General features: G+C 34.0%; 1 protein-coding gene across 9 annotated transcripts in view; it reads right to left on the minus strand.

Annotated features, from left to right (window-relative positions):
* Positions 1-25,365, minus strand: part of RALYL (RALY RNA binding protein like) — a 698,485-nt gene that overhangs the window by 392,603 nt on the left and 280,517 nt on the right. Inside the window, exon 1 of one of the 9 annotated variants that reach the window (XM_045994270.1) lies at positions 12,722-12,776. The exons of the other annotated variants lie outside the window; for them this stretch is intronic. The gene's annotated coding sequence lies outside the window, so the exon portion shown is untranslated. Of the gene's footprint in view, positions 1-12,721; positions 12,777-25,365 lie in introns of those variants that run through there. 9 annotated transcript variants of the gene reach the window in all.

Below are 25,365 nucleotides of genomic sequence, written 5' to 3' on the forward strand. Positions count from 1 at the left end.
TCTCACAAACTGAGAATTATTATTATTTTTTTAAATATTTATTTGACAGAGAGAAATCACAACTAGACAGAGAGGCAGGCAGAGAGAGAGGAGGAAGCAGGCTCCCTGAAGAGCAGAGAGCCCCATGTGGGGCTTGATCCCAGGACCCTGGGATCATGACCCGAGCCGAAGGCAGAGGCTTTAACCGACTGAGCCACCCAGTCGCCCCATAAATCAAGAATTATTAATTCAATTCTGAGATAAATAAATGAGGATGGAATTTTATTTGCACTCAATTCTATTTCTAGATTTAATGGGTAAATAGGCTTTGAGGATAGTATCTGAGTGATTCTAGACTGTATCTGTTTGAAGTAAAGGAGATAGGGCAGGCAAATGCAAGGTAGAAGTAGTGGGGGACAATATAAAGTCCACCATCATTAATTTGCCCACACAATGAAAAACAAAAACAAAAAAAATCTCTAGTTCTACAGTATGTGTTAGACACATTTTTCAAAGTACGGTGGTTTCCAGATATCAGTGAGATGACAGCTTTTCTCTGATTACATAAGTATATACAATTTTTTGTTAAATTGAGCTCTGCCTTGTGACAGGTTTTAGATGTAGAAACTTACATTACCTTTGTTGCCTTCAAAAGAGAGCAAAATATCTGATAACATAAAAATGTAAGAGCAGATTGACTTAAGCCGGAAGGATTCAATCTAAAAATGGTATTTCAACCAGGTAAAATTTTACATGTAGCCTAGCTCAACTAATGCCTTTAAAGGGCACACACAGTATAGGGTATCTTATAAATGTAGATTTTTTTTGTCTATTGAATAATTTTAATCATATTTTTGGATAAAATACAAAGGAACTGGAAATTAGTGTACCATGATCTAATACATTATTTTACTTTCAGAATCATTTTTAATTCTGAGATTTAGAAAAACTACATTTTTTTCCCCTTAGGAATAATCATTGTTTCATTTAGCTAACTAAATATATTTTCAAACCTAAGAAAATCTAATAATTTAACACTTCACAAAATATTTTGATTATTAGTGTTTTAGAAAACAATAATTTGAACTATAAACTTTGTAATAATTAATGACAAAAAATAGAACTTGGAAAAATCCAATTTTCTGTGAATTAAATTATAGTATGGAGACAATAAGAGAATGCTAAACACACAGATTCTGAAATCAGGAGGTCTTCATTCAAATGGCAGCACCATTTTTTAGCACCTGTATGTCCTTGAGAAAGTTATTTAACTTCTTTCATGTTCATTAACCCTATCTGTAAAATTGGGATAATGATATCACTTTTCTCATAAAATTGGGATGGAGATGAGGCAATTATTATTATATTTGGGTACAAAGGAGACACTTAAAATATTAGTGACAGCATGGTGATCTAGTTGGAACAGAGATGGTCATTAAGGAAGAGTAATAATGATGCATAGAAATAAACCAGAAGTTTCAGAGAATAGTATCATTCTAATGTCATGGTTAATTTGTTCAGTATTGACTTTGTCATTGGTACCATTAAATAGTGATTATGGAGTTCTATGCTATAATATGCTAATGAATATAAGGAAGATGCAAAAAAATACAAAAACAAACACATAAAAAACCCCATAATAATAGTTACACATGAGTAAAAGTGACAATAAAAATAAAAATACCCACCATATATTGAATGTCTCTATGCAGAAGGTACTATTGTCAACATGTTTATGAACCTTAGCTCTTTAACCCTACTGTCTAATAATAATTGTTAAAATTTTAATGTATTTCCCTTTATAGCTTTTTATTTATTCTTTCTTGAGGTTATTATTTTAAAAATATTTCTGGGTTCTAGGATGCCTGGGTAGCTCAGCTGGTTAAGGTCAGACTCTTGATATTGGCTCAGGTCATGACCTCAGGGTCCTGAGATTAAGCCATGTTCCCAGCTACATGCTGGCTGTGGAGCATGCTTAAGATTGTCCCTCTCCCTCTGCTCCACCCCACTCTTGCTCCCTCCCCCTCCTGCTCTTGCATTCTCTCTCTAAATAAAAAAAGGAAGATAAAAAATTTCCAATCACATTCAATTTTAGGTTTTTTCACTTAATATTAAATCATCTAAAAATCTGTACATTATTCCATGTTCCTTTTTATTGTAGTTATTTCCTTTCCTGAAAAATTTTTTAGCTGATAAAAAGGAATAAAATGTATTGTTAGTATAACAAAGTAAAACAATATGATGGGTAAAATGGGTAGCTCATTATTTCCCTTTACATTTTTCCATTAATGGTCCTTAACACCATTTCATATATTATCATCCATTTACTTTTCCTCCTTTTTGAATTGCCTGTAGTATCATTTGTCCATTTTTTAAAAAGTGGGTTAATTGTATTTTTCTTAATCAATTTTAGGTATTCTTTGCATAGTAAACATTGTAATTCTTTACTTCACTTAAGTATTTCCAAAATTATTTCTATCTTAACTTTATGGTGTCTTTCATTAGCAAATGATTTTTATAAAGGTTTATTTATTTATATGAGAGAGAGAGCAGGGGGAGGAACAGAAGAAGAGAGAAACCTCAAGGAGATTCCCCACTGAGCACGGAGCCCAATATGAGGCTGGATCCCAGGACCTGAGATCATGACCTGAAATCAAGAGTTAACAGAGGTGCCACCCAGGTGCCCCAAGGAATTTTTATTCTTATGAAATCAGATATATTGATCTTTTCTATTAGATTATTTAGGTTTCATGTCTTGATTAATATATATTCCTATGATTTTCTAAAACTTCATTATTTAATCTTTAATCTTTACTTCTGGATCTTTACAATGTTCTGGATATTTTGGGTTTGTATTCATTATTTTTCTAGGTTAAAGGTGTAATTGATTTCTTACAGCTGGAGTCCCAATATGTCAATGCTACGTGTTAACTATACTATTATTTCTTCCACTGAAAACAAATGAGGCCTCTTAACAGATTAAACTTTCACATACAATTTGATATGTCTCTAGAATTTTTATTTTCGTCAACAGTATTTTCTCTAAGGCTGTGGCAACATTTGTCATTCTAATGTTAAAATGTATGGGTCAAAAGATTCCTTAGCATTCTTCCTTCCCAAATTTATTCTTCAAAATATACTCTAAATTATTTTGGCTGTTACTTTAAGGAGTGGGTTGTTTATTGGATACACATGCATCCAATCACCACATTGTACACCTGAAACTTACATGATATTACATTTCAGTTGTATCTCAATAAATCTGGAAAAAAATGGACACTAGACATCACTTTTAAAGATGGACAATTGAAGTTCTTCCCTTTATGATGGGGAATGGTCCAATCATGTTCTCTATGACCAATCCTATGGTCATAGGATGTCACAGCATGACCCTGGAATTACCAACCAATTACATAGCACAAAACAAAGTGATAATTACACATACAAACACACACATGAAGAGTGGGTCTTTAATGGGAATTGGATTAAATCTATGGACTAAAATAAAACAAGACCATTTTAATACTATGTCTTCTGAAACAGCAAAATTTTCAAAGGGCTTTTTTTTTTGGTGATTTTATGATATTCAGTGAATTTTAAAGTTTTTGTGAATAACTTAACTCCCAGAAATAGTATTTTGAAATAATTTGTTTTTGTTTTTTTATTCATGACAAATTCATGTTTGTTTAAAAACATGTAAAAATCAGAAAACATACAGAAATAAAAATAACATCAAAAATAAAATTAATTCTGTCATATTTCCTTCTAATTTATTTTTAACCAATGTTTTGCAAATAAAATTTTAGTATTTATTTTGAAACACATTAATATTCTATCATAAGACTCTACTTGATATTGGTCTTTTAAGTGTTGCTTATTTTTTCCCTTTACAACCATTAAGTCTATATCTTTGTGTATTTTAATTTTTATTTTTATGAAGGGTTCCTAGAATAAAAATGACTTTGCCATGAGATGTATGGGATTTATAAATTTTAATCATGTTGAATGTAACTACATTTGATTTTTCCCCCATAAGAACAGCCAGTAATTCAACACCATTTACTGAACAATCATTTGCTTAGCTAATGATCTGCAGTACATCCTATAGGATATGATATATTCTTATATACATCAGAATTATGTTAATTATTGTATGTATCAATCTATATGTATGCAAACATCTAATGGTGCTGTTATTCTACCTGCATTTCTTTTCAAACCATATATGGAAATGTAACCACTTACACACACATAAGAACTGTAGAATTATTTGTCATTTGCTAAATTATTTGAAAGTATTTATCAGGGCTCCCGGGTGGCTCAGTTGGTTAGGCAGCTGCCTTTGGCTCAGGTCATGATCCCAGGGTCCTGAGATAAGCCCCACTGAGCAGGGAGCCTGCTTCTCTCTCTCTCCCTCTGCCCTTCCCCGTGCTTGTTCTCTCTCAAATAAATAAAATCTTTAAAAGATATTTTTCAGTAATTTGGCATATGGCAAATAATCTAGATAAAAAAGGGGCAGGGGACCTGAATAGACTTTTTTTTTTCAAAGAAAACATAGGGATGGCCAAGAGACACATTAAAAATATGTTCATCACTAATCATTAAGGGAATGTGAATCAAACCCACTATGAGCTAACACCACATAGCATCAAAAAAACACAAGAAATAACAAATATTGGTGAGGACAATGACAAAAGGATATGGATAAAAGGAAACCCTCGTGAACTTCTGGTGGGAATGTAATTTGGACATCCACTGTGGAAAACAATGGAGTTTCCTCAAAAAATTAAAAATAGAAATACCATACAACTCAATAATTCCACTGCTGATTATTTACTCAGAGAAAACGAAAATACTAATTCCAAAGGATACATGCACCCCTTTGTGTTTATTGCAGCATTAATTATAATAGTCAAGGTATTGAAGCAATCTAAACAGTCATTGATAGATGAATGGATAAAGATGTGGTGTATTCCATATATATACAATGGAATATTTCTCAGCCATAGAGAAGAATGAGATCTTTGCCATTTGTGACAACACAGGTGGACCTAGAGTGTATTATGCTAAGTGAAACAAGTCAGACTGAGAAAGTCAAATATCATAGGATTTTACTTATATGTGGAATACAAAACAAAATGAAACAAAAACAAACAACTAAAAACCAGATACAGACTCATAAATACAGAGAATAAACTGGTGGCGGGATGGGTGGAAAAAGGAGGGGGATCAAGATGTATAAACTCCCAGTTATAAAATAAATAAATCATGGGGATGAGAAGTACAGCATAGGAAATATTGTCAATAACAATGTAATATTTGTATGGTGACAGATGGTAACTATACTTATTGTAGTAAACATTGTATATTGTATAGAATTGTCTACAGAATTGTCAAATCACTATGTTGTATACCTGAAACTAATGTAACATTGTATGTCAACTGTATTTCAAAAATATTTTAAAAATTTTATTTTAATTGGATTGTTCTACAAACTACAAATTAATATGGGAAAAACTCCACACCTTTATAATTGCCAATCTGGCCTTTGTGGTGGCTGGTATATTTTCATTTGCTTAAGACTTTAAAACAATTTTTGAGTAAAATTCAATACTGGTCTTACAAAAACCTTAGGAGATTGTTTTTTTGTTTTTGTTTTTTTCTGTTTTGTTTTTTTCCTTTTAAGAAAATCACACCTGGAAGCCATCCCCAGAGATATTTATTTTATGAGAGAGAGAGAAACACAGAAAAAGAGATTTAGATTTAAAAATTGACATAGATTTTCTGCTATGAAGGAAGAAACAAAAAAAAAAAAAACAAAAACAAAAACCCTAAAAGGCAGCCTTTGGAATGGGAGAAGATATTTGCAAATGACATATCTGATAAAGGGTTAGTATCCAAAATATATAAAGAACTTATAAATCTCAACCCCAAAACCAAATAATCCAGTTTAAAAATGGGCAGAAGACATGAACAGACATTTTTCCCAAGAAGACATCCAGATGGCTAATAGACACATGAGATGTCATCAGGGAAACTACAGTGAGAAATCACCTCACACCTGTCCAAATGGCTAAAAAAATGACATAGGGAACAACAGATACAGCAACAATGCAGAGAAAGGGGAACCTTCTTACATTGTGAGTGGGAATGCAAACTAGTGAAACCAATCTGGGAAACAGTATGAAAATTCCACAAGAAGTTAAAAATAGAATTACCCTATTCATCAATTGCACTACTAAGTTTCTACCCAAAAGATAAAAAAAAAAAAAAAAACCAAAAAAAAAAAACCCACGGAATCAAAGGGTTATGTGCACCCCCATTTTTATAGCACCACTGTCAACAATAGCTGAATTACGGAAAGAGCACAAATGACCACTGACTGACAAATGGATAAAGAAGAGATGACACACACACGCACATACACACAGATAAAAAATGAAATCTTGTCATTTGCACTGATGTAGATGGAGCTAGAGAGTATTATGTCGGTCACACAAAAACAGATCCCTTACGATTTCACTCATTTGTAGGATTTAAAAACAAAACAGATGAACATGGGGCTGGGGGGGGGGGCGGGGGTAGAGAGGTAAACCGGAAAACAGACTCTTAACTACAGGGAATAAACTGAGAGTTGATGGAGGGAGGAGGATGGGGGATGGGTTAAATAGGTGATGGGGATTAAGGAGGGCACTTGTGATGTGCACTGCGTGTTGTAAGTGATGAATCACTAAATTTTATACCTGAAACTAATTTACACTGCATGTTAACTAACTGGAATTTAAATAAAACATTGAAGAAAAAATAAAAATTAAAATTAACATAGATCAAGAGATCAATATTGTTGAACATTCTTATATACTCATGTTTATTCTAGTGGTTTTCAGTTTCTATGTACTGATTTTCATGTTGTCTACAGGAAATGATCATTCTGAAATATATTATGTTTATGTCTTATTTCCTTGACCACGGACTTACAGAATAACCTTAAATAGGAAGTATTTTGATGACTTTAGCTGGGATATCACCAAAGTTTCAATTTTATATACAATTATGTCAGCTGATAAATAAACTGTGTTCATTTGTGAGTACATATTGACATGACTCATTATTTCTAGTGTTCAAACTCATCTAAGGAGAAAGTTAAATTGGATGTGTAATGACATCTGAAGGGTAAGATGTATTTTTAAAATGTTATCTAACTTTGGAAAGCAAAAGAAGCACAACAATTTACATAACTACCTTTTTAAAGAGCTTTAGAAAATAATATACTTTAAAAAAGAAAATAAATTAAAATTTGAATACAAGCTTAAAAGTTACCTCCTGGCAAACTGCATGTTTTGTAAAAACATTTCCTTACACACAAACACAAAGCAGATGCAAAGACTACCATAAATATTCCACATATAAATGGCATTATAGACAATGAGTTATGTGTTCCATTCAAGGTTATGAACATGAATCTCAGAAGTACTAAAAGAAATGATGTGATCAAGTTTGACATCCAGAATTGAAGATTATTGTTTGATATCATCTTGTCATTCCAAATAATTATAATATATGTGAGGGAGGTTGTATATTCTCAACTTAGTCTTGTCAACAAAATTAATTATTTGACAGAACTAATTATTTTGAGAATCAAAATCTGCTCAGGGGATAGAAATTGCACTTTTACATGCAAACCCAGTTCCCAGGCTACACTGCCAGAACACCCAGGATCACAGTTAATTTCCATTAGTGAGGCCAGTCATTGTTTTAATAAGATTACACAGTGTTGTAAAATGTTCTTTTTTTATGAAAAGCAATTAATTTTCATTTAGTAACATTTTGGATGCCAACTCTTTAGAAGTGACTCCTCAGAATGCAGATTTTTCTACAAATATTCACAGTAACCCCCTAAACAGTATTAGATTCAAGGAAAGTGCAAACAATACAACACGAAGACCTAGATTTAACTGTCGTCATTAATACCACATTAATTTTGAATATTCCCATTCAGGTCAAGACACCAATACCCAAAAGAACTTTTCTAGTTCCAGAAATACAGGATAAGTTGTGAAATAGCAGCACTTTAAAATAGTTCATTTAAAAAATTTATATATATATATATATATATATGGAATGAAATAAGCATGTGTAAATGTTTTTTCATCAGATTTGATTACATACTGATTGTAGATGTTATAAGTTATTCAGCCTTGATTATCAGTAAAGTTTACCAGATGTGGTGAAGTAAAGGGCCAGGAAAAAGGTTGCAAAATAAATACTGCAGCTCTAAAAGACTAAATAGCAACCATTTGAAATATTTTGAAAACCGGTTTCTTAAATCCTCATATTTCAGTTTTATAGAGAGTTGTTTTAAGTAAAACATACATGATGATAAATTTATACTGTTTCAGATCATCCTGGATGTAGAAGAAAAGAAATTATTTAAAAATCATCTTCTTTATAAACTCTCAAATCAAGAGGTAAGTTGTTTCTCAGGAGATGGCAATAGGTTTTATCACCTCTCAGTTAAGTCCAAGATTAGGCCTTTTCCATGGAAATGGAAAGGAATCACCAGCATTCCTTCTAGATTGGCTTTGCTTTGCCAGAGAGCTCCCTAAATCACATTACAGGAATACAACACACAAAACGTCTCTAGGGCCTGTGTTCAATGCTTTAAATAGATAATTCCTTAACTGGTTAAAAGGTAGCAATGTGTGTAAATAAAATTTACATAAAAAATAATTCTCAGATCTTTTTTTTTCTTTTTCCTATTATTTTAATTTTTTAAATTCTGTTATGTTAGTCGCCATACACTATATCATTAGTTTTTGATATAATGTTCAATGATTTACTGTTTGTGTATAACACCCAGGGCTCCACACAATCAGTGCCCTCCTCAATACCCACCACCGGGCTCACCCATTCCCCTCCCCACAAAACGCTGTTTGTTTTCCAGAGTCCGTAGTCTTTTATGGTTTGTCTCCCCCTCTGATTTCCTCCCCTTCATTTTGTCAACTTTACTAAGTTATAACTCACAAATAAAAATTGTATATATTTAAGTTTACAACTTGATATTTTGATGTATGTATACATTGTGAAATGATCTCACTTATACTTGGAATCTGAAATACTCAAACTTCTAGAAGTAGAAAGGAGAATGGTGTTTTCTCAGAGGCTGGATGGAGGGCAAAATGGCGAGTGTTGGTCAAAAGGTACAACATTTCAGTTGTGCAAGATGAATAACTTCTGAAGATTGAAGAACAGCACAGTGCTATGTTAACAATACTGGGTTACATACTTGAAATTTGTTAAGAGGGTAGGTAAACATTCTCACAGGGGAGGGAAGGTTGACATAGGGAGTAATGGCTATGTGAGGTGATAGGTATATCAGTTAGCTTGATTATGGTGATTATTTTGTTTCTTTAAGATTTGTTAATAAAACTTACAATTCACTAATTAACTTTTTACCCCTATTTTCTTAAAACCCATATTTTATTGATAACAAGAAAGAACACCTAGTCTGAAGAAGAGATTTTAAAAATTCATTATAAGCCCTTCCACCACAATGTAAGATCCACTTAAGAAAATTGATCTCCGAGACAGTTACTGCAGAGTTCTTTTTACCACAGTATGAAACTAACAGATTAGTCATGGTGTTACTGAAAATCTTCCTCAAATGTGTAGGTACTCAGTGCATAAGACTGCAGCATCAAGCGAGAAACAAGTCGTCTTGATATATTTTTTTTTTCACATAGTCTGTACAATGTGAAAAGGCAAACTGAAAATTTATTCTCAGTCTTGGTTTCTTAGAAAAGACAGTGTATTCTATCATTAAGCAAGTCTTTATTGAGCACCTACTGTGTACCAAGATGTTAGCTGTCCTTTATGGAGAGCCATTTATATGTCGGGATCACATAACACTCTTAAAGTCTTTAAATCATTATCTCAGTCAATCCTGATAACAATGTGTAAGGTTGGAATTAATACACCTTTTTTAATACATCAGGAAACTAAGGCTCAGAGATAAAGTAACCTACTTAAGAGAGATCCTAGGTAGCTTTTGGTAGAAATAAGATTCAAATCTAAGTCCTCACCATTCTGGAGACTGCACAAAATACTGTACTGACACTCAATTGTCTTTGAAAATCTTTACTCTTACTCAGCTGATTTAATTAAATTCCATAAAGAAAAAAAAAAAAAGGAAAGTTGCTTGCATATTCTCCATAATGTATTTCTACCCTTCATTCATAAGATTGTTTCCATAGTAAATGTGTAAAAAAGTTTTGCCTAATGAAGCATGCATAAAGTAACATAAAAAGAGGAAAATATCAGCAAAAAAACCTTTTATCCCCTGAAAAAGTAGGAGCTCACTAATCATAGCTAGGGAAAAGGAAAAAAAAAAAAAGCTATGAATATAATTACCATGCCGGATATTTTTTGAACTTGTTCTTTGGGGGTTGTATAAAGTTTGTCTTACCCCCTCAGGAAATATAATATTTCAATTTTCTGAGTATTATAACCATGGTTTGCTTTCATATCCTTCATAATATGTTAATGGCATGTTGAGAAGTATGTCATCATTACCCTATTCCTTTTAAAAGAATATACTGAAAAAAGGCAGTTCTATTTGGATATAAATAAGAACAAAATTTATGGAGCTCAATGAAGCTTTGATGATTAAACATAAATGTATATCAATTCCAGCATCTCCTACTTTCCCCACCAGAGGTTAAAAGTATTATTAATGGGCATATTCAATACTGGGAAGGTTAGACGTGCATCTTGAGTGCTTCATTTGAGGTCCCATGTTAACAAGCCCTGAAAGGAGATCCATTAGCAGCTGCAATGAGGCTTTTTTAGTCAAAGTAGGTAATTAATGGAATTATGAATAATGGTTATTATTCAATTCAATCACAGAAAATGACATTGAATATGAAAAGAAGGACTTGATATTGCCCAATAAAGTAGTTAGAATTTTGAAGAGCTAATCATATAATGGAAATAATATCCCAGGGGTGATGATACTCAGGCTACAACACAAAAATGCAGGGCAGCTTATTCATTTGGAGCATGAAACTTTTTTAACAAATTTCTAATTTCTAAATTTCTAATTTATAAATCTGCGTATTATACTAGCTTCTAGAGGTCACATGATAATCACGTGGCTCTTGGTGGCTAATAATTACACCTTAGTTATGTTGACTTCTAGCAAAGAGGAAAGACGATTTCTTTACTCATCAACAATATAAGCAAACTTAAAAAGCATTCTTTCCCTCTTCTAAAATGGTGTATATGATAGAGAAGAAAGAAAACACTTAATAATCTATACAGTGTTATCCCTACTTACTTAATGTTAAGACTCTGGTACATTTTGAAAGGGTAGAAAGTTAACTTCCTTATCCAAAATCCTCTTTCCACTCTACACATATGTACAAATCAGGAAAGAGTAGTTAAATTGGTGAATTTAGAGTCGTCGAATAAACCACAGCTATTAGTAGGTGTAGTCACGATGTTGTGAAAGGTAAAAACCCATACTTAGCTCCCTCTCATATGGACCTGAGTGAGTACATTGGTGCAGGACTTAAAATGAGCCTTCTAAGTTCCCTCTCCCTTGTTCTGCCTCAACATGCGAGTTTGAGAGTGGTATCATTGAAATGAGCTTCTATACCATGTTGCGGTACTTATTAGCTCTCTACCTACTACCAGAAGGTACTAGGATCTCAAGAAGTTTTTTTTTTTTTAAGATTTTATTTATTTATATGACAGACAGAGATCACAAGTAAGCAGAGAGGCAGGCAGAGAGAGAGAGAGGAGGAAGCAGGCTGTCCACAGAGCAGAGAGCCCGATGCGGGGCTCGATCCCAGAACCCTGGGACCATGACCCGAGCCGAAGGCAGAGGCTTTAACCCGTTGAACTACCCAGGTGCCCCAATCTCAAGAAGTTTTAATGGATGGTAAGAAGCTTCACCTCAGACTGTGAGTTTAAGTGGTTATCATGGTCTAGTTTTTTCAGAGTTTGAATTAGAATATTGAGCACTCAAGCATCTATATATAATGGCATACTTGGGTTCTTACATTCATCTTTCGTTAGCTTCTTTGGGAATTCCAATAGAAACAAGAAGACTTCTGTTTTCATGTATTTAGGGTCCATAATACCATGGATAAAAATACTGAAACTAGCCTATCACTACACTGATTATTTACAATAAATGCCAAAAACACGAGAAGGTGGAAGATAAAACTGTAATCATATAATCTTGGATACAACTGAATGAGTTGTGGAACATTCTTGGAAGATCTGAGTCAGAGCTAGAGGCATACACGTGCAGATATTTAAATATATATGGATGGACAGCTATTTAGACAGATATTCATAGATATTTATATGTAAGGATACAATCACAATTTTTTTATAGATATAGATAATCTAATGTTGCTTCACTAAGAGGTTCATTCTGAGAATTCTATTATTTTTTGAAATGATTTAAGTATATGCTTAGTAGCTTCATTTGCTTGGTTAGAGAATCATGCCAATAAAGCCAGGATTGTGAGTTGATTACTACAGAAGCATCTAAACAAAACTGAAAGGGACAAGATCCTGCCCATACTGTCAAACTTCCTTTAGAGGGAATCTACAGCATTCCAAATGTTGTCACCCAAACCAAAACTGAACACCTGGTGACAGGACAAACTGGCTTGCCAACACTGGACCATGACTGTATTTGACATTCCATACATGACCAGTCCTTCCATACCTTGCTTTGTCTGCACAGAAAAGAGACTTGAGTCTGAATAGCGTAATCGAAAGACCATGGCTAAACCTAAAATAACAAAACGAAAAGAATAATGAATTCAGTATTGCTTTTGTTTGCATTTGGCAATTTTTGTTTGTATTTGGCAATTAAAGTCTCGCTGACTGAAATCCTTTGCTTTACCTCAAAGAGCACATTTTCTAGTAGAAAAGGCAGATAATAGTCAATCAATATGTACCTCCATGTGTCAGACATAGTGCTTTCACCGTGTATCTGTAGGTAGCTTAAATCTTACCAAACTATGTAACATATTTTAGAAGTAAACAGATGAAGCCTCAGAGAAGTCCCTGACTTTTAAAAAAGCACATAGTTGGGGTGCCTGGGTGGCTCAGTGTGTTAAGGCCTCTGCTTTCGGCTCAGGTCATGATCCCAGGGTCCTGGGATCCAGCCCCACATCGGACTCTCTGCTCAGCAGGGAGCCTGCTTCCCTTCCTCTCTCTCTACCTGCTTCTCTGCCTACTTGTGATCTGTCTGTCAAATAAATAAATAAAATCTTAAAAAAAAAAAAAAGCACATAGTTAGTGAGCAGTGAAGTAGTCTATCTTCAAAGTCTCTATTATCTTTCAACCACAAAATACCAAATACTGACTAGTAACTGGTAACTCATAGTTTCCCCATCCTCTCTGCTTCTTTTGAAGGGATTCCTTATGCATTTGCTTCTATGCGTATTAGTGAAAAAGAGACAAAGGTTAGAAGAGAAAAATACAAAACTCTTCTTAATTTTAGGTTGTAAAAAGTAAGACAAAAAAAGATAATTACCTAAAGTTTTCAGAGTGATGGTAAATGAAGATGAAAGGTCAGTGAGAGAGTTAAAACAATTTCAAATACCATATGCCTTACATGAATAAATTAGCTACTTGTTCCTAAAAATTTCCACATGCCAGACAAGTACAGAAAATTATGAAATTACTTATTTTTATTTCAAGGTATGTTTCTTTAAAATGCCATCTTTTGATGAACTTTTAAAAATGAAAATTAAAAAGTAGTGAGTACTAAAAACAGAATTTTTTAAATCAATAAATTTTAATAAACCATCACAAAATCAAAATGACACTTTTCAAATTGATGTCTCACAATATTTTGCATCTCTCCACACTGTTCTAATCATCCCAGAAAGAGACAGAATCTGTGTACCACTTTAGGAACTTCTAACAAAGGCATATAAAGCATGCACTATTTGCTCATTTGCTGGTCAGTTTTCTTGGGGAAATTTGCTCTGAGCTGAACTGAAAATCTTAGTCTTTGATTGTGTATGTCAAATATAAATGTGTTGTGTTTACTGTAAGTAGGTGTTGAAATTATATAATAGTGGGACCCCCTCTGAGAGTTTATAATCTATTAAAGGGCAAATATAACCATAAATATGAAGATAACACAAGAAACTCTTATATGTAATGCCTTGTTAAAGATGTATTCATTTGTCTATATAATATATAGTCATTTGTATTATAAGTATTCATAGGAGGGGGAAACACAATCTTCTTATGGTATCCAGTATAGTTTATGGAGCTTGAGGCATTTGAATGCTGAGTTAAAGAGAAGGGATTTCAACAGATTAAAAAAACATGAACAGCTTCATAGAATATTCAGTTTGATGCATACAATACATCCATATAAAGAAGTACTTTGGAGATCTGCTGAAAAGATAAATTAAGGTCAGACTGTGGAGATTTTAAATGCTAAGCAAAAGAAGTCTGAAAGGAGGATTTATTGAGGTTTCTGTTTGTTTGCTTTTGAAGCATGGATATAATACAGTATATATATATTTGCAAAAAATATTTTATAATCAAATCTATTAAAAGCTCTGTTTTAGTATACAATTGAATTCTAAATTTCTTAAGAGTGCTTGCTTCTAAGGGCAGGGATTATTGTTCTGGGTTTGGAAAGGAAAAGTTACATTTAATTATATATCATTTATTTTTACTTTTTTCAAACCATGAATCTGCTTTTGCTACAATTTAAAAAGTAAGGTAGAAGAGAAAAAAGTCTCACTACAATATACTTGAATCTTGCTTTCTCTTAAATTAATACTTTGTTTTTGACAAGTAATGATGTTAGAGTTCTAAAAGAAGTTGGTTGTCTTATAGTTCTAAGTTACATACTGATACTATATGTGTGACTTCTAGAAAAATGCCTTATTTGTATGAAAAATTTTAGCTGTAAAAGTAATATTATTTTGGGGGCAGCTCGGTGGCTCAGTTAAGCATCTGCCTTCAGCTTAGGTCATGATCTCAGGGTCCTGGGATCAAGCCCCACATCAGACCCTCTGCTCAGTGCGACGTCTGCTTTTCCCTCTCTTTCTGCCCTAACCCAATTCCTCCTTCATGCTCTCTCTCTCTCTCTCTCTCTCATAGAAATACAATCCTTTTTTTTAAAGTAAAATTATTTTTCATAATATTACAAAAAATAGTAAAATGAAGAGGATCTAGGAAGTAAACATAAGTGATTGAATCTAGTGCTCAAATAGAGACAGAATTGGAAAGTGTCATGAGTTATAAGTGCTCTTGGACTATTTGCTTCTTCCACAGCAACCATGACATCATCATAAAAACACAAGACTACACAGCAATTAGAATGGTCAAAATCCAGAACACTAACACCATCAAATGTTGGTGAGGGTATGGAGAAACAGAAATTCTCATTCATCACAAGTGAGAATGCAAAATGGTACAGCCACTTTGGAACACTAGTGGTTTTTCACAAAACTGAACATACTCTTATCATACCATCTATTTCTCACGTTCCTTGGTATTTACTCAAAAAAGTTGAAATTTGATGTCCACACAAAAATCTGCACATAGTTCTTTGGTATTTACTCAAATGAGTTGAAATTTGATGTCCACAAAAAAATCTTACAGCAGTTTTATTCATTCTTGCCAAACTTGGAAGCAACCAAGATGTCTTTTAGTAGGCAAGTGGATCATAAACTGTGGTACGTCCAGATAATGGAATATTATCCAACACTGAACAGAAGAACTGAAGAACTGAATAGAAGAACTGAGCTATCAAGCTATGAACAACATGGAGGAAACTTAAATGGATATTACTAAGTGAGAGAAGTCATCTGAAAAGGTCACATATTGTATGATTCCCAACCATATGGCAGTCTGAAAATGGAAAAACTCTGAAGGCAGTAAAAAGGTCAGTGGTTGCTAGGGGTTGAGAGGGTAGTGAATGGGTGGAATGCAGAGAATTTTGGGGGAAGTGAAAATACTCTGATGATACTGTAACGATAGAATGTCATTCTATATTTGTCCAAATCAACAGAATGTACAACATCACAAGGGGACCATAAATGTAAATTATGGGCTTGGATAACTATAAATGCATCAACATAGGCTATTAATAGTAATGAATGTACCACACTGGTAGAAGATGTTGCTAATAGGGAAGATTATGCATTTTGGGGGGTAGGGAACCTATGAAAATTGTACCTTCCTCTCAATTCCACTGTGACCCTACACTTACACTTACACTTACACTCTGTGTAAAAATGTCTTTTTAAAACATCTATAGACTGGGATGCCTGGGTGGCTCAGCTGGTTAAGCGTCTGCCTTCAGCTCAGGTAATGATCCCAGGGTCCTGGAATCGAGTCCTGCGTCAGCTCCCTGCTCAGCGGGGAGCCTGCTTCTCCCTCTCCCTCTGTCTGCTGCTTCCCCTGATCGTGCTCTCTGTGTCTCCAATAAATAAATAAATAAATAAATAATCTTTTTTAAAAAAAGAAAAGAAAAAGAGGACGTGGGGGAGGAAGAGAAAACAAACAAACAAAAAAACCTGTCCCTACAAGCTTCACCTTTTCCAGAATGTCAATGGTTGGAATCAGACAGTATGTAGCCTTCTCAAATTGGCTTCTTTCACTTAATTATATGCACTTAGGTTTCCACCATGTCATTTTGTGCATGGAAGGAAAGAAGGAAAAGCCCCTTAAGTAAAAAAATCCAGCATAAAGTCTTAAGAATTTGAGGAACTAAAAGACAAAATGTTGTTCATTCCTGAGAAGCAAGATAGATTTTTCAAAATACAGTTAACATGTAAAAAGATAAAATAATTAAGGGAAATAGAACAATGAGAAGGTCATAAAAAATCCAGGAGACAGAAAACACAAATACAAGACATATGAGAGGGAAACACATTAACTCATAAAGAAGAGACATAAATCCAAAAGATAATAATAAAAAAACTCCTAGGTTAAAGAAAGATTTAATTTTGCATCACAAAAATACTAATTCCAAGCAAGATTTTTTCTTTTCCCAAGAAGTATACATAGGCATATCCTGGTAAAGTTCCAGAGAAAGTTTTGTGACATCTAGACAAAAATAAAAGGAACTTACAAGAAAATAATTGTATAGTGCAAGATTTCCTTAATTATATCCCAGGAAAGTAGGAAATGGTAGTGAGAATACTAAAATGATTCTACGTTTCAGACAGACATATGGTATCATTAATAGTGGTTATCTGGGTTGGGGAAAGGTAAGGTTATGAAGTGCAAGGAAATGAGGAAAAGAAAAGTGAGCCACATTTTTAAGGCTATTTTAAAAATTATGCTGATGAAAATACCATGTATGATATGCTTCCATTTACCTCACCTGTATATATGGGGATATTTACAGAGAAAGCAGTATAGAAGACAGTTCGCAAAAAAGACTTTTTATATTGGGACTTCAGAGTTTTAAAATTTTCCTACTTATACTTTCCTTCATGTGTTAAAGTTATTACCACACATTAATTACATAATATTGGGGGAAATGATAAAAATTATTCTTATTTTGGGGGAAAAAGTTCTCCCAAGTTTTGATTCCTCATAACGCCTCCCTGGGATCTTCAGTTCTATTTACAAAATACTATGAAATAAATGAAATCCTTCCTCTACATGAAGATCTCTAAAAATATGAATGAACATTAGAAACGTATATGATTATAAATTCAAGACATTTTGAATGATTCTTCCAGGATTCTTCTATCTTCCCTCCCTTCACAAAAATTGTTCACCACCTGCAGCCATTCTCAAACTTAAAAGTTTCCCTAATTTGCCCTCATCTGAAATTATGCTCATAGTTTTCTTGCTAAAAAATATTCTTGAAAACATCCATTTCCTTCACATAATAAATATGCGTTCTCATTCCAAATCCTCTTGTAGCCCCTGACTTCCTTTCCTGCATTTCCCCACAGTCAAATGTCTTAACTGATTTGTCTGTTCTCATTGACTGTGTATTCTTATTAAACAGGTCCAGGCTTCAGTGCCTAGAAGAAACATTACAACACCAACTAAAAGCTGCTGGATCCAGGAATTTTTCCAGGTATTACCTGTGAGGTAGATGTTAAATATTGTTTTAGAAACAAGAAGCTATAGCCCACTTATTTCCAAGATGGGCACAGGATGATCTTGGAAATGATCTTCTTTGTAAGAGTCAACTAAGTGACCCTCTCAGTCTGTCAATGTATGGCACGTAATCATCCTTCTGAGACTAGGGAGCAGGGAATAACTTGGCCTTCCCCAGTCTGACTAAAACTGCCACAACCAATTGTCCTTTGGTAATGAATCTAATGAAGGAAATAACCTCAACTTAAAGAATCCAAGAAGCCACCTGGGAAGAAAAAAGGCAAGGCTCAGAGGTTCATCCAGGGCCCAGAGAAGATTGAAGCTCTATATTCAGGAACAAGGGCAATAGTAGGAACCAGGGCATTTGAAAATGGGCACCTCTGGGGTACTGGGTTCCCAGGTATCTATCAGTGTGTTCTTGACACTAACAAAGCCTCCAAACCCATAGAAATTCTGGATGTTGAGGAAACCTCAAAACATTGGTATTAAGTTTTTTGCTCAAGTGTATACGTGATAAGTCATGCAGTTAATTGGACAGGTACAATATTCAACCATATCTGTAGTACTGAACTTGTGAAGCAGGTCAGACAACTTATGCTGAAGGAAAAAAAATCCCATTTGCTACAATCATTTTCAGATATGAAGTATTTGTACCATGGAAATAACTGTCTCTGTAAAGTGAAGTTATAAATCAACTCATGATAAATTATTTCCTGTTACTCTACCTTGCACGGATGCTAACACTTCAATCATTCTCTCTCTATAAATGCTGTTTTGTTTCCAATATTAATGCAAACACAGAGTTAATGTTTCATAATCTCACTCTATGGATATAAACATCTTTTCTCTGCTGACTTCACAATCCTTTTAAAAAACACTGTTGCCTCAATCACACTTTTCTCTGATAGTAAATCACTTGCTGCATATGTCTTAGCCAAACTGGATCAATTTTATTTGCTTTTGTTTCTCATTAACACAGTTCAATAAATATATTATAAAGTTTAATACCCAATTCTTGTACACAATGTAAAAGAGAAGATGTTTGTAAACTTCTTCTGTAAAGGGACAGACAGTATAAATTTCAGGCTTTGCAGGCAATTTGATATTTGTTTCAGCTACTCGATTCTGCCACTGAAGCTTAAAAGCATCCATAGATAATATGCAAATGAATTAGCATGACTGTGTTCCAATAAAATTTTATTTACAAAAACTGGTGGCAGGCCAGATTTGACCTCTGGGCCATACTTTGTTGACCCCTGAGCTATATAAGAGGCTAGGAAATATTTTCATATTTTAAAGGTCTTTTTGTATTAACCAACTACCAGTTACACAGCGTATTTATCATATATTAAAGATTCAGTCAAAGTAGAAGTGCAGAAAGCAGAACTTGACTTCTGTATCCAAAGAATTCTACTGAAGTGTATTAATCCCAGTTCTCTTACTATTATCCCATAATACATATCCCATAATACAGGAGCATAGCAAGGATAGAGCAGTGGGAGCAATACCCTTGGGTGCAGATCATTCCAACCAGTGCCAGTGAAGAATACCTTTCCTGAAAAAATTCTTGGTCTGTCTAAGTTCTAAACAACTGCTTTGGTTATTTTTGAATTTTCATGTTTTATTATTGCTATGGCCGTATTTTATAATTTGTCTTTAAAAAGAAAAAAACACATTGTATTCTACATTAATTTAAATAATTTTATTATACCATCAGATGCATAAGTATTCCTTCCAAGAGAGTTCCTTTTCATTTCCATTTGTGAAGTTTTAGATCAGTGAACCCACGTTAGGCACAGTTCATCCCTCCAGCCACTGTGATACTATATATGCCTGCACTCAAACGGTAGGTTATATATAAACAAGAATGATTTGGGTATAGAAATAAACCAAATTTGAGTTACTTCACCACTGTCATTCAATGAACGACCTGTTGTTCTTATGCATTTGTAAATTTTCTGAAATTTATTGTTAAATGGAATTTTTATGCATCTCTTTCAGATTTAGTCTCATATTAAGAATTTTTTCTGCTTTTGTGTATATCATTTATGTGTAGTTTTTTAAAATCAAAACTAATAAAAGTGTTCTTTCAGTAAATATGGGCATAGATAGACCAATAATTACATTTATATTGTCTCCTAAGCATGAATATACCAAAAAAATGAGTTTGGACCATCATCGCAAATTTGTAGAAGTTAAAACTAGAAAACACAATGTTATTACTTATTGTTGTAAATAAAATGTTGGTGTATTTCTCCTTTTTTTCAAAAAATATATTAATACAGTTTAGAAATAATGTCTTTTTTGTACTGAACACTTACTTGTTTTATTTTTTCAATTCTTTATATATACTGGCATGATACAGATACGTATATACATGTACAGATATATGTATCCCACCCACAGTAAGTTCAATAATAGAAAAAATTTCACTGTTTTGGTTTCTTTTTTGGCCTTTATGATAACTCATTTCATTTCATGGCTGTTACTGAGCACGTTTTGTTGAAGAGAGGAGGGAAGTCTTAATAATACTCTGCTCTGTGTGTCTAATACCCTTCGCACACTACCGGCATACACGATCACATGAAGAACTAGGGGGCAGATGGTGTGGGGTTCCGTAAGTCATTGTCAGAATTCTAACTCTTACTCAGAAAAAAAGGAAGCTTTTTTTTTTTTTAATTAGAGAAGTGGCATGATAACTCACATAATAAACACAGTGGCAGCTTTCTTGAGAATACGTTGTAATGGCTTACAGGAAAGTAAGCACAGAGGAATGGAGGCTGAACAGGAAGCTATTACAAAAATACAGGCAAGGCACAATGGTGGCTTGGCAAGAGTAATAACAGTGAAAACTGGGAGAGCAGGCTTCATTCTGGATACATTTTTTTTTAAAAGGTTTGTGTATTTACTTGTGTGGTGGGGAGGAGGAAGGATAGAGGGAGAGGAAGCAGACTCCCCCCTGGGCACAGAGCCAGCCCCGGGACCTGCTCCCAGGACTTTGAGATCATGACCTGAGCCGAAATCGAGTCTACCCCCGTAATCGACTGAGCCACTTTGGTGCCCCATGCTGGATACATTTTGAAGCTAAACCCATTTAATCTCCTAGAAGGTTTTGGATCTGAGATGAGAAAAAAAAAAAAATAAGAAAACTCCATGGTTTTTGTCCTGAATAATTTGTAAGAATGGAATTGTCATTAACTGAGATGATGAACACTATAAAAGAGCAACACTGGCGAGAAGATCAGAGATTCAGATTTGGAGATGATGAGTTGGAGAGGTCCACTCACCACCCAGGTGGTGATGCCAAGTGGGTAGTTTAGTATATGAGTTTGGAGTATGGGAGAAAAGTCTGGATTGGATATAAAAATGTAATAGTTCCCAGGATATAAAGAAAAATGAAATGCATCAGACTAAATGAGATTGTCAAAGGATAGAGTATACAGAACCAAGGATAGAACCCCAATATTAGGAAGTTAGGGCAAGAGGATAAGTCAGCAAAGATGCCTGAGTGGAGAAACAGAGAGGAAGAGGCCATCCATAAAAATGTATGCGAAGCTATTTTGTTTTGCGAGAGTAAGACATTGCTGGAAGAAAAGTTGGTGCAGAGTGTGTGTGTGTGTCTGTAAATTGTGCACTCAAAAACACTAGCCATTGGGGCGCCTGGGTGGCTCAGTGGGTTAAGCCGCTGCCTTCGGCTCAGGTCATGATCTCAGGGTCCTGGGATCGAGTCCCGCATCAGGCTCACTGCTTGGTGGGGAGCCTGCTTCCTCTCACTCTCTCTGTCTGCCTCTCTGCCTACTTGTGATTTCTCTCTGTCAAATAAATAAATAAAATCTTAAAAAAAAAACAACACTAGCCATTTTTAGTCATAATTACAACAATGTCATATTTTTTTTTAAAGATTTTATTTATTTATTTGACAGAGAGAGATCACAAGCAGACAGAGAGGCAGGCAGAGAGAGAGAGGGAAGCAGGCTCGCTGCCGAGCAGAGAGCCCGATGCGGGACTCGATCCCAGGACCCTGAGATCATGACCTGAGCCGAAGGCAGCGGCTTAACCCACTGAGCCACCCAGGTGCCCCAACAATGTCATATTTTAAGATAGATTGATTGGCTTATCCAATTCACAGATCATTGATTAAACTAGTTAAAAAAATAGTTCATTGCTTCATTGTTGCTCACGGTGCTCCAAAATAACACTCACATACCACTTCAAATTAATGTTGATAATTAGGTTTTAATTGGTTTCATAATTTCATTTCCATATAATGAATAAATACATTTGGGACTTTTATTGCTATAGAATAAAAGAAATTATTTTTGTATTTTTACAAATGTGGTAACATTTGTAAAAATACAAAAATAATTTGAGTCAATACTACATATATAAAATACTACATATATAAAAATATAAAAATAATTTAAGTCAATAGTACAGATTGGCAAGCTATTTCTTTCCTCTTTAAGTGCTCTGTTCATTATTCATGTTTAAGAGAAACAGTTCTACTAGACTACTCATCATTCCCTGTACACACCCTGACATTTCACACCTCCCTGACTTGGCTTATGTTCTTTCCCTTGCCTGGTATCCTTCCACTTGATGAGTTCTCTCTCCTCTGAATAGCACATCCAGAATTATTAACTTCCTCTTCGGTTATCCTACAGCATTTTAAATATAGCTGCATTATGCTGCAGTAGTAACTTACTAGACTGTGTTCTATTTAATTGTTTAAATATATATGTAATTTACTTTACCTTCAAGAACTCTAGGAAGATTGAAACCTTCTCTGTCCTTGTTATAACTTTCTTAGCTTCTAGCCTTATTCCTGGCAGAGTGGGCGCTCGATAAATATTTGTTAAATGAATGAGTTTATTGGATAATCCCTTCTTCTTGATTTCTAAGGTGCTATGTATTTCAAGAAAACCTGTCAACTCAATCAAGGTTTTTCTGGAAAGAGAAGCTGCGTTAAACAGATACCAATTTAAAAGCAGATCTTAATTTTTAAGAAATATTAAAATGGGAAAATTATTTTATTGACGTCTCTGAATTGATGTAATTCAGTAATGTCTATTCAAATGGCAACCTATACATTAAGGCAGAAACAGAAAATACATGAGATGGATGAATTAAAGAATGTATGAAATACTCCACAGTAAAACTATATATCTTATCTTGGCAAAGGACAATGCATATAAAAACGGCAGGCTCTTGTTCAGAAATGGCTTTCTATTCCAAGCTCATCTGTTTCGCCTCTTAACAATTTTGAAAAATGTAATAGCTTCTATCTCTCTGTTCTTCCTTGGTGATAATTGCCCTCCCAATTAATCATCTCATCCTTTTTCATCAATTATTACATTTCCCACCCTCCAGCTGATGATGTCCTTGCATGGTTACATACAAGCAGAATTAAGCTTAAGGACAAAGGAACATTATTTAGGTGATTTGCACTCATTTGTGTTATTATTACACAGAGAGCAGAGGACTATTAAGGGGACGTTAAAATTTTTGGAGTATTAGCATCCTGAGAATGTCATCAGTCACAGCATCATGGCCTGATTGACCACAGACACTCAGATGTCTAGTGACTTCATAGGGTCTACACTGCAGCAGCAACTAATACTCTCCTCCCAAGAAGAAGATGAAAGGAAAAAGTGATATGCCAATGACAGTGTTGGAAAATCTGGTCTCTAGTCTCCAGAGCAAAAATTTTAAGATCTACTTTTTAGAGTATTTACAAAGCATCATACTACCTTATAGAGGAATGTAAAGGAAAATAAAATCACATTTAGAGGTAACACTGAAATCTGCAATTAGAAATTGGAACAAATAGGGTGCCTGGGTGGCTCAGTCGGTTAAGTGACAGTGGCCTTCGGCTCAGGTCATGACCCCAGGACCCTGAGATTTATGCTCCCAGGAAGCCTGCTTCTCCCTCGCTACCCTGCTCATGCTGTCTCTCACTATCTCTGTCTGTCTCTCTCAAATAAATTATAAATAAAATCTTTTTAAAAAAAGAAATTGGAACAAATTCTTCTACATTTATTTTAAATGGTAAATCTCTATGAATACTAAATTTCATGTTGATTTTATTTTAATCCTCTGGTTTATGTTCTCTCAAGATCTTTTAAAAGCATACTGTACAGCGAAGAATCACAAAATTATTATCATTTGCCTTAAGGAGGTTTATTTAGACACAATACCGGAAAATAAGGTATTAAATATCTTACTAATCTAAGCATAAAATCTAAAGGGCTACGTTCACTGGGAAAATCTGCTTAGGACTTTTATTTCTAAATAGTGAATCAGTGACTTACAAGGGTGTCATTATTTCTGATAAAAGTGCAAATGCTATTAAACTTGTGCCATGGCACATTAAATTATTTAATTATAATGCAATTCTTCTAATCATGAGTGCTTTAGTGGAGATCATTTTATATCTACAAAAATGAAGATGAAACAGACACATGGTTCTCTACAACAATTTTAAAAATAAAATCAAGTGCTGTGAAACACTACTGAAAAACATAGTTCCTGATACGCACAGCTCTTTGCTGTATGTCTATGTTCTGTTGATCTTTTTATGAGTTATTCAGCTCCTTGAGTGTAGCAATTATGGACCAATGGAGATTTTTAATGTTGCTCAAATTTGAATGGAACTTAAAAGCAGCTATTTGGTGCTGAAGAGTACAGATAAAAAGTTCAATCACTTACTAGTAAAAAACAAATCTGTTCTTTGAGCATAAATGAGCACACAACAAGGTCACAAACAGAGTTACAAGGGTTGTACTAAACAGTCATTATAACCACACCAGCAAAGCACTTTCAGTACAGGCCATAGGACCGAAGATAGAAAAAACTTTGCTACACAGGATTTGTTTTTCAAAAATGTTATCTAATATGGGATACTATCATAAGTAAACTCATCTGGAAAATTTTAAAAAGAAAATAAAAGATGTTATTCTTTTATTCTCAGTAATGCTAGTCAAAGGATTTATTGTTTTTTTTTATTGTGGTTTTGTTAATTTCAGTGCTTCAGTACTAAAGTAAAGCATAAGCATTATATTATCTAAAGAAAACCCATGATGTGTAAGTTTTCCAAGTTTTGGATATAAGGTTCTAGAACAATATTATAAGATAGTTCCTTTTTTTAAAATTTCAGGGTTGTTTTTTTTTTTCCTTTAAGTTAGGTATTATTAACATACATTAAGAATTAGCACTTAAATATTCAATATTATGAGGGTTGACAACTGCATATGTTTATACAACAGT

Source organism: Meles meles, chromosome 1 (genome assembly GCF_922984935.1).
Source record: "Meles meles chromosome 1, mMelMel3.1 paternal haplotype, whole genome shotgun sequence".
Lineage (NCBI taxonomy): Eukaryota > Metazoa > Chordata > Mammalia > Carnivora > Mustelidae > Meles > Meles meles.